Genomic DNA, 10,273 nt, shown 5'->3' on the forward strand with positions numbered 1-10,273 from the left:
AAATTTGGCCGATTTCATGGTATTTAGTCATTTTATCAAAGTTTAAATATTTTATTAATTAATTCTGAATAAGACGCAATTTGTCTTAATGTGCACAAATCCGCACAATCTGCGTACATTCGTTTTTTGGCAGGTAACTTCGAGTTTTCGAACGCGGAGCTCTTTGAAGTATGGCGAACGGAAACGGACGATTCCAGACAAAAAGAAATAGTTCTTGATTTTTTGTCGAGCAAATTAAATGAAAAAATTGACGTTTTAAAGCATAACAATTATTTAAAAAGGAAAAGCAGTTTTTTTTGCTTAAATTTAGGTGCAAATTGGAAAAAATGAAACAGAAATAAAAAATATTTTGAAAAAAAAAATTAGAATTGGCTGCAAAGCACAATTAAAATTAATTGCGGTGAATCAAGTGAAATTGAGAAACGACAAATTGGACGCCCAAAATTGTCTTATTCGGCTAAAGGGGAAGAAGCGCAAAGAAAAGAAGCAGCAGCCTTATCGAAAGCTCACGGTAGCAACGTACCCTTGCTAATTAAAACAGCGAGTAAAGCTGCTCGATCTCAGGGACTTATAGATCTTGCTGTAGTCCTTAACATACTTTCGAATAGTCCCGAAATGGCAAGAGATATCAGGCAGATTTTAACAAACCCAATAAAACGACCTATTCGAGCATCAAAGGACGAGACATTAGCAATCTTATTGGATCAACGCTTAACAAAGGAGCAGTACTGCGCAATTAGAGAGGATGCAAAGAACAGAGATGCCGACATTTACCCTCTATATACAGATATAGTTCAACAAAAAAAGCTCTGCAGACCTTCTAATATATATATTAGCGAAAATGTAGCTAAGGTGCCTCTACAAGATCTCTTGACCCATACAGCTACTCGAATAGTTATGCTCCAGGAGAACGTGATTAGAAATACATTGAGGCAGCAGGAGGCAGATTTTTTATCAGCTGATTTAATATTGAGCTATGGGTTTTATGGTAGTACCGGTCAGTTTAACTACAAACAGGCCTATGCTGACAAAAGATCGTGTGATTCTGATTCATCCCTTTTTGCCTCAACCGTAATGCCCCTCCGATTAATTGATGCTTCGGGATATGTTTTATGGAATAATCGTACTCCACAGTCAATTTTGCCGCCCTCTTAAATTGGAGTTTTTAAAAGAAACAACAGAATCTATCTTAAAAGAGGTCCAACAAATCAAAGAAAAAATTAAAAACCTCGTACCATGCAAAATAATGTTAAACGAAAGGCAGTGTATTTATATAAAATATGAACTTCATTTGACAGTTATAGATGGAAAAGTGCTTAATGCACTAACAAATACAAAATCTTTCCAGGCACGTCCCATATGTAACGCAACACCAAAAGACTTCCTTGCAAACAAAAATTTTAAGTGTCTCGAATTTCTGCCACTTTTGGATAACATAAAACACGGAATAAGTCCACTTCATAGCTGGATAAGGTATTTCGAATTTGTCCTGCATGCCGGTTACAAGTTAACTGTGTCTTCACAGAGCGAGCGACAACATCTGCCGACAAAAAATCGATAGCTGATCGGAAAAAACCAATTCAACAAAGGTTTTGGGAGAGGCTAAGCTTAAAGGTCGATAAGCCAAAACAAAATGGATCTGGAAATACTCATACTGGAAACACGGCACGGCGAGCATTTAACAACTTTGAAATATTTTCACAAGTTACAGGCGTTGACCAAGACATAATTCGGAGCTTGAGAACAATATTAATTTGCTTGTCATGTCAATTGCCGATTGATTTGGAGAAATTCGAACAGTTCTGCTTTAAAACCGGCGAACTTTTTGTTAATTGTTATCCATGGTTGCCAATGACGGCAACTGTTCACAAAATTCTTGTCCATTCCAAACAGATAATTGAACATACAATACTTCCAGTCGGTTATTTTGGCGAGGAGGCGTCGGAAGCACGCAACAAAATGTACAAGGCAGATAGACTGCATCATGTTTGGAAGCATAGTAGAGTTCTGAATTTCACCGATGTTTTCAATAGAGCATTAGTTACATCAGATCCTGTTATTTCCTCAACAAACCTTACGAAGCGAATTCGAAAGCATAAAAATATGGCCCTTCCAACAGAAGTAATTAGCCTCTTGTCATGCGAATTTGAAGGCCTGGATCAATCTTTTGAGGAAACCGAAGATGAAATTGACGTTTTGGGTTTTATATCTGACGAAGAGCTTGAAAATGAAGATAATGTCTAATTTTTTCAGATAGCAATAGTCTTTTTAATTGTATTTTTTTGAATAATTTTGCCTATCACCTTTTCAACTTTTGTATATGAATTAAACTTTTTTTTCTCGGAAAGGGAGGGCGGAACCACGCCCTTTTTTTAAAACTATTTCTAATGTATTCCATAACAATAATAAAAAAAACCGTTTAAAAATGTCTTACTTAGTTAAAAAATTATTAATTAATACCATGAAATCGGCAAAATTCCCCATAGTGCAGTGGTCGGTCTTGTATGGAGAAGGCGGCCAAAAATACTTCTAGTAGGAATATCGAGTTAAAATTTTTTTCGTAGGTATATAATAGCGTAACACAACCATCGTGTTCACCATAAATTTTTTTAAAATTTGACTCCAAAATGCACACTACACTTTTTTTTAAGCGTAACTGAAAAAAAAATTATATATATTAAACAATTAATTTTGATTAAAAAATCAACAAAAGATAACAAAAAACGACGATTATCATAAATTTAAAGTAATATAAAATACATTTTTTAATATATATTAGAAATGGGTACTCTAGAAAATCAAAAACTGATGAAAAACGAACGGGGCACTCGCCTTCTTTAACAGATTGTGAACGGTTTCGCAAATATTCGCAGGTGATTTTCACAGATAACACTAATTAAATATTGATTAAGACTTAAAAAAAAATTCAGTACTGATCGATTTTGGCAACACAACTTTTACTTTTGTAGAATGTTGATGTTTAGTTCTGCAGAACTTGAAAAATTGCGGTGGATAAACAATTATTGTTATAGTCACATATAGCATACAAAATTAATAAAAATTATATAAACACAATCTACAAACCTTCAACTTTAATATTCATTTCACTTTCGGATTTTAACGCTTGTTTTATATTATTTTTTAACCAATAACTTAGGGGGAACAACTAGTGTGAAGTTTTAAAAAAATCACCAAAATTGTTTTTCATATTTCGATAGATTACACCTTTAAAAATAACATATTAAAATTTCAAATCGATATCTCAAAAAGTTTTTGAGTTATAACAATTTAAAGAGCAGCCGCTCTCATAACAGTGCAAACGATCATTTTATCTTTCAACGCGTTTTTCTCGAAACAGCATTTTCCAAATTTGCTGCAGTGATAACTCAAAAACTAGTGACAATTTTTTTTTTACATGTTCTTTTTTATATAGTTCTACGTACCATGAACTATCGGTTTTTTGATCCGATCAAAAATCGAATTTTGGTAGGCCAAAAACGACCAAAATTTTGGTTAAAATTCGATTTTTTTTTTTAAACGCTGCCATTTTGTAATTTTTTGATATTTTTGAAGTGAAACTTCTTTATCGGCGTTGGAAAAAATTTAGCGTCACATTTTTTTTTGGTTACGCGTCACATTTCTCGGTTACGCGTCACATTCAGTGTTGCCAACTCTGAGTGGTCATTTATAGCAGTGGAAGCAAAAAAAAATAGCCAAAAATAGCTAAATTTCTTCAAAAATAGTAAATTAAAATAGCCGTTAGTTTTCAATAATAAAATCTTATATTTTTGTACATTCAGTGTTGATTATTTAATGATTTTTCTTCGCTAAGCAAATTGCTTAAAATTTGCCCAATTTCTACCTCCTCGGAACTCAAATACTTTCCCATTGTACCAATCTGTGAAAGACACTTATGGGGGACGGCGTACTGAAAACAGCATTTTTTTGAAGTGAAACTTCTTTAGGCGCGTTATGGATTTTCGGGGACGGAGTAAAACCGATTCATGACCGTCACGAAAATTACCGTCACGAAAATTGCCGTCACGAAAAAGCGAGGATCCCCATCCCTTTCTAACCGCTGACGAACGATGTCTCTATCCTCCTCTATCCTTTCTCGCTCTCAGCGCGCTCGCACAAAGTTGCAGTTGAAAAAGGGATGAGAGGTGTGAATGTCAAAAGGAATTCAAATCGAACAGGTTGCATACAGATATTAATTGGCACCATAATTTCTATCCATTTTATTTGACCTAGAAATGAAAACACATATCGATATGTATTTGTCTTCTTCTTCTTCTCAATCGGTTTGTTAACTTTTGAGAGTCGCCAGCACATTTCGAGACCTCTAAAATGAAGCGTATAATAAGGCTTTTATTCGGTTTCCTACAGAATTTCAATTTTAACAAGAAAGGAAGCTAGCTTCGGCAAGCCGAAGCTTATATACCCTTGCAGTCATCAAATATGTCGAACTAAATACAAAAAGGCTAAACAGTATCGAAGCTATGACGATTTTTCTATTCATTTTCCGTATTTTCGACTATTGTTCAAATGTCGACTATATGATATAGTTGTCCGATTTTGATCAAATTTAATTCGTAATTCAAGAGTCGTAAGAAAACTCTATATTCCAAAAATCATACTTGTCTGATAAAAAAACAACGATGTTATAAATTTGTTTCCATTATTTCGATATACATTTTTCGATCTTTCCTATGGCAGCTATAAGATATAGATGACCGATTTTTATGAAACTTTTTTCTCAATATAAACGTTGTTAAAAAACTTGATATTCAAAAAATCATGGGATAAAAAACAACGATGTTATCAATTTATTTCCATTAATTCTATATATAATTTTCGATCTCTCCTATGGCAGCTATATGATAGAGTTATCCGATTTTGATCAAATTTAATCCGAAATTCAATAACAGTTAGAAAACGCCATCTTGAAGAATTCAAGTAGATCTGACGAAAAACACCGGCGTGAGAATTTTTCATTTCATTCCCTCGTATGGGAGCTATCCTTTATAGTCGGCCGATCCGGCCCGTTCCGACTTATATACTGCGTGCAATAACTACACACCTTTTGGGAAAGTTTCAGCAAGATAGCTTTAAAACTGAGAGACTAGTTTGCGCGGAAACGAACAGACGGACAGATGGACAGACGGACAGACGTACAGACGTATTCCGATTCTGCTCGTGATGCTGATCAAGAATATATATACTTTATGGGGTCTGAGGTGTCTCCTTCACTGCGTTGCAAACTTCTGACTGAAATTATAATACCCTTTTGCTCTGCAAGTGTATAAAAATGAGTAGTGATGAAGAAGTTTCACTTCTGTCGTGCGTAGGCTGGACACACCCCTTTTTTTTTTTTTAGTTTCAACGTGCGATATAAAGTTTCACAACTTTGCATTCAATGTGCACTTACAATATTTGCAAAATGCTTTTGATTTGTTAGTTAAATCTTTTGCAACACAGACCTTAAATTGGGGATCCTGCAACCAAGCATCGCGAACTTTTTGTTTATACAAGTACACGAAGTACCCAAAAGCTACAAAAGGGTAAATAATATTTTAGTATTTAAAATACACAATTCGATTACGCTGGGCGGTAAACGTGGTGTCTATGTATCAATAGCCACAAACAACGTCTCTATTGCCAATATACGATTTCCGAAAATTTAATTTGATGGTCGACGGTTTTTTAGTCGACTATAAATAAATAAATAATATCAAATATTACAAATTATTTAAAATAGCTAAAAAATAGCACATTTTTTTTTTATGAAATAGCCAACATATCAGGCTCCTGCCATATTGAGTGGTTTCTAGTTTTAGGTCATGCAAAATAGCCAAATCTGGCCAGAAAATAGCCAAGTTGGCAACACTGGTCACATTTCTCGGTTACGCGACACATCCCCATCCCTCTCTAACCACTGACGAACGATCTCTCTATCTTCTTCTATCCTCTCTCGCTCTCAGCGCGCTCGCACAAAGTTGAGAGCGTAAAAATTTAAAAATAGAATACGGTTGCGTGTGTGAGAACAAGTAAGTGCGTATGTATGTATGTATGCTTACTTGAGCAAGAAGACGATTTTTAAGCCGAAATCCTTTCTGTTCCAAAACGAATTAATTTACAGCAGTAGAAAAAAGGGTGAGAGGTGTGGGTGTCAAAAGAAATTCTAATTGAACAGGTTGCATACAGATATTAACAGTTTAGTTGATGTATTAGCTTATTACAGCTTAACTATGCATTAACTATTTTTGATTGGCACCTTAATTCTTATCCATTTTTTTCATCAGAGAAGCATAATTTTTGGAACATAGAGTTTTCTAACCACTCTTGAATTACGAATTAAATTTTATCGAAATCGTATAACCATGTCATAAAGCTGCCATATAAACAACAGTCGAAAATATGGAAAATTAATAGGAAAATCGTCATAGCTTCGATGTTGTATTTTGTTCGACATATGTAAATACATACATATGTATGTATGTATTAGACATCTGCATGAGTGGCAAAAAACCCACATTCAAATGCACAATGCTCAAAATGAATTTGAGAGCAAAGCCAACATGGAGTGAGAGGGTTGACTCTCTTTCGCTTAATCATTTGCACAACTAGCAGGTAGAAGGAAACGAATTGAGTGAATTGAGAACGTTGAAAACAGAGACGTTGCATTCGAATGATTCGAGTTGCAAATGTAAATAAAAGGAAATAAAAACAAATTAAATGCAGTGAATTTTCTTCGAGTCCGAAAAGGCTTTATATTTATGGTTTTTTACTTTATTTATTTCTAAATTAACAATAACTTACAACTAATTTTAGTTGGAATGCAAAAACATTATTTTGTTAATATTTTCCGAATTAGTGGCTACAACGATTTTCTGTAATTATTCTGTAAATCTTGCGTTTGAAAATGTACGTTCCGAAGCCGCGCTGCTCGCTGGAATGCAAAATTTTTTGACTTTGTGCTGCAGTTCTCAAGAAAGGAATGTACAGAAATCCTAAGCAAGAACTCGAATGATTCGAGTATTCAAGGCATAGCCAAATCTCTCATTTCACTTTTCGTTTCGTTCATTCACTCTCATTTCGTTTGACGTCTCAAATTAAGAGAGAAACACAGGCTTGCACTCATACAATGTCATTTCATTTCCATCATTCCACTCACTCCATTCTAAAACGATTCGAATGTATTCATTTAGACGTATGTATGTGTAATGGTCGCCTTAAAGGCACCATTCGAAATCACATGAGAGGTTAAGTTACTTTTATCGCAGCTCTGGCGACGAAAAGGTCGCATGCGATAAAAGAGGCTTTGGTATTTGTTCTCTTGTTCTGAGAAAACAAATGCAGCTGGAAATCATAAAGAGCTCCCATCCGCAAAGTATGCAGTTGTTTTTTTTGGGTTTATTATTCGCAGTTTGAGATTTTGCATAAATATTCTGTTAAGATCGGGTGGCGCCATCTAGGTTCGAAACGTTACTACGACCGACTGGCAACCTAAGGATCAGCTGTCCCTTTTGACAAATCGTCTGTCAGTGTCAGTGTCACTGTCATTTTTCCTTCGAGAGAGAGGCTTATTTCCGGCTTCGGCCCACCTACACTCTTACGGCTCCAAGCCAAGTCTTTTCCAATTGGCAGCCAACGAGACCAGACGTCTCAGTTTAAGAAGAAAACCAAAGGTGACTACCAACAGCAGCAACTTGTAAGTTTTTTTGTTTGTCTTGAGAACCCTTCGATCGCTAACCAAAAACATAATTTAGATAAAGCTTAAAGCTCAAAGCTGAGGAAACTGCAGAGGAGGAGATTATTTGCTGGTTTATTTTTGGTTTTGCTAGTGAGCAAAAAGAAAAAAGGAAAAACTACTGCCACGTGCCAGGTCCATCCAGGGTAAATATAAAAATATATTCGTCGCCTCAAGTGTTCCTAGTCCTAATTTTCTCTTCGATTTAAAAAAACCAATCCAGGGCTTGGCAGCGGAATTTTTTTGTGGCAGATGGACAAATTTTTTGTATGGAGAGGTTAAGGCCGTCCTGGGAAAAGTCAGCAGCCAGCGGAAAATTTAGTAAAAGTGGAAAGTGGAAATTAAATTAGCCAAGAAAAACCAGGCTTAAAAATAGTGCTTAAATTATGACTAAAATTCCCCACCAAAAATTAACCTAACACGTGCAGCCTGAAAAAAAAAAAAAAAAAAAAAAAAACAATTACAGTGAAACAAATAATATATAAAGTGAAAAATAAAGGAAAAGAATAATGTGCAAAACGAAAAATTTTAATATATCCATGTATATATCTAGAAAGCTGTTCTGAAGTCAAGAAAGAAACGAAAATTAAGTTTTTTTATTTTTTTTGTGGTTCCCGACACACTGGAAAAAATAAGATAAACAGTCACATACAAATTAAAAGAAAAAAAAATGATTACGCTAAAAAAATAAATTAGAGTTATTTAAAATCTATCTTTTTTTTTTTTCCTTCTGTTAAAAAAAAAAAAAAATTTAAAATATATATATATATAGAAATAATTAAATAAATAAATAGAACCTTAATAATAGTATAAAACAAAAATTAAAAATTAATTAAAAATGGCCAAATTGTGAAGGAAAAAATGTTGCGGAAAAGAAAAAAAAAGAATCGGTTGAGATATTATTAAAGTGTATTCAAAATTATCATTTGTGAAATCCCAATACAGAGAAAAAAACTTTTAGTATAACCATGCCGATTTAATCTTTTAAAAAAAAAAAAAAAGAAAAGAAGGAAACCAAAAAGTGAGAAAAAATGGAGCAAGAAAGTTTTGTTCCAGCCGACCGTCGCCAAAGATCTTTCGCCACCGGAATTAATTAAGTAAGTTTCTTTCATTATTATATTTTCAATTATTATGATTTCTTTTTTTTATTTGGTTATTTTCGTCATTGGTTAAAACTTATTTTCATTTAAATTATTATTTGCATTATTTTTTTTGATTTGAGCTCACTTCATTTTTCTCAGTGTTGCGTTACTGCCAAAGCTCGATATGTAAAGCCAACTTAATAAAGATAATGAGCTTTACTAGCGAGGGTGGTTTCAAAAGTTTCGCAGTCACTGCAAATTAAAACTTTTACTTTTTCCTTACTGTTTAAACTTTTGTTTAATTTTTCATTAATAGTTTTTCTTTTATTATTATTATTATTTTTTTTTATTTTTTTAAATTATTATCTTTTTTTTTTTTTTTATATATTATATTACCGCATTCTATTACATATTATTAACCCCGTTCTTTTCCAGCAACATATTTCCTTGTGCCATTTAAAAAAATTTATAATTATCTTTGCCATTTTTAAAAATAATATATTGAAATTAAAACTTAACTTAATACACTGGAAAAAATGATCGAGTAGAAAAAAAAATTTTATTATAGAATTTGTAAACCTAAATTTAAATAAATAAGCAACAATAAAAAAAAAAAAATTAAATAACCTAAAATGAAATAAATAAATAAAAAAATTTTAGGAATACTGGCCCACATTAAAATAAACAGAAACACACACCCTAAAATGAACATAAAACCACAAACATATTAAAATCAATCTATATCACCACCTTTACTAATCACACACCTTGATAATAAATACGAGAATATTTTGAATAATGCCTTACACTTAGATAAAATTATTAAGAAAGAACAAATGAAACTACGCATACCCACATATATTTAAAATTTCTACATTGCATATACTTATATTCTTAGGATTTAAGTTTTGTTAATTTTCTTTTATATTAGTAACTTGTTATACAGTGCTTGTTAAAGACAATAAAGTTTAGGATGATAGGTAATAGACATTTAAAATGAATAAAATTTGTAATGAAGTGAAATGAATTGGTAAAGTTAGTTTTGATTTCCTGAGGACCTGGTGAATTAAAATAATGTGAATTAAATATTTTTGGGGATTTTCGAAACTTTTTAATCGCGCAGAAAATCCAATTGGTTGGGTGGGTAGAGAGCGCGTAGGATCTATTACCATCTTTGATCCTCCCACAATTGACAAATTCGCCTTTTGTTCTGTTTCGGAGTTCAGCTCCAGTTGTCTCGTCTAATTAGGAACTCTTATTTTAAAATTTTTGTAAGTAAACAGTCGCGAAGGAAAAAGAATGAGCAAGCCCACCCCCACACGCCGAACTGAGCTAAATATAGGCAACCAGAAGAGTTCCGCCTGCTTCTTTCGATCCTCGGTATCAGCTTTCTTTTGGGAAGGCTGATTTGACTCCAGTATGCCCTGTCCAAATTTTTGCA

The 10,273-nt window shown here is 33.3% G+C and overlaps 1 long non-coding RNA gene across 1 annotated transcript; it reads left to right on the forward strand.

The window, feature by feature from the left end:
- The first annotated feature begins 7,553 nt into the window (after positions 1 to 7,553).
- On the forward strand, positions 7,554 to 8,231 carry LOC122320854. The gene is made up of 3 exons (XR_006245881.1): positions 7,554 to 7,711; positions 7,770 to 7,896; positions 7,974 to 8,231. It is a non-coding gene; the product is annotated as an uncharacterized LOC122320854 (long non-coding RNA).
- The last annotated feature ends 2,042 nt before the right edge of the window (positions 8,232 to 10,273 follow it).

Source organism: Drosophila ficusphila, unplaced genomic scaffold, assembly GCF_018152265.1.
Source record: "Drosophila ficusphila isolate 14025-0441.05 unplaced genomic scaffold, ASM1815226v1 contig_847, whole genome shotgun sequence".
NCBI classification, from domain to species: domain Eukaryota; kingdom Metazoa; phylum Arthropoda; class Insecta; order Diptera; family Drosophilidae; genus Drosophila; species Drosophila ficusphila.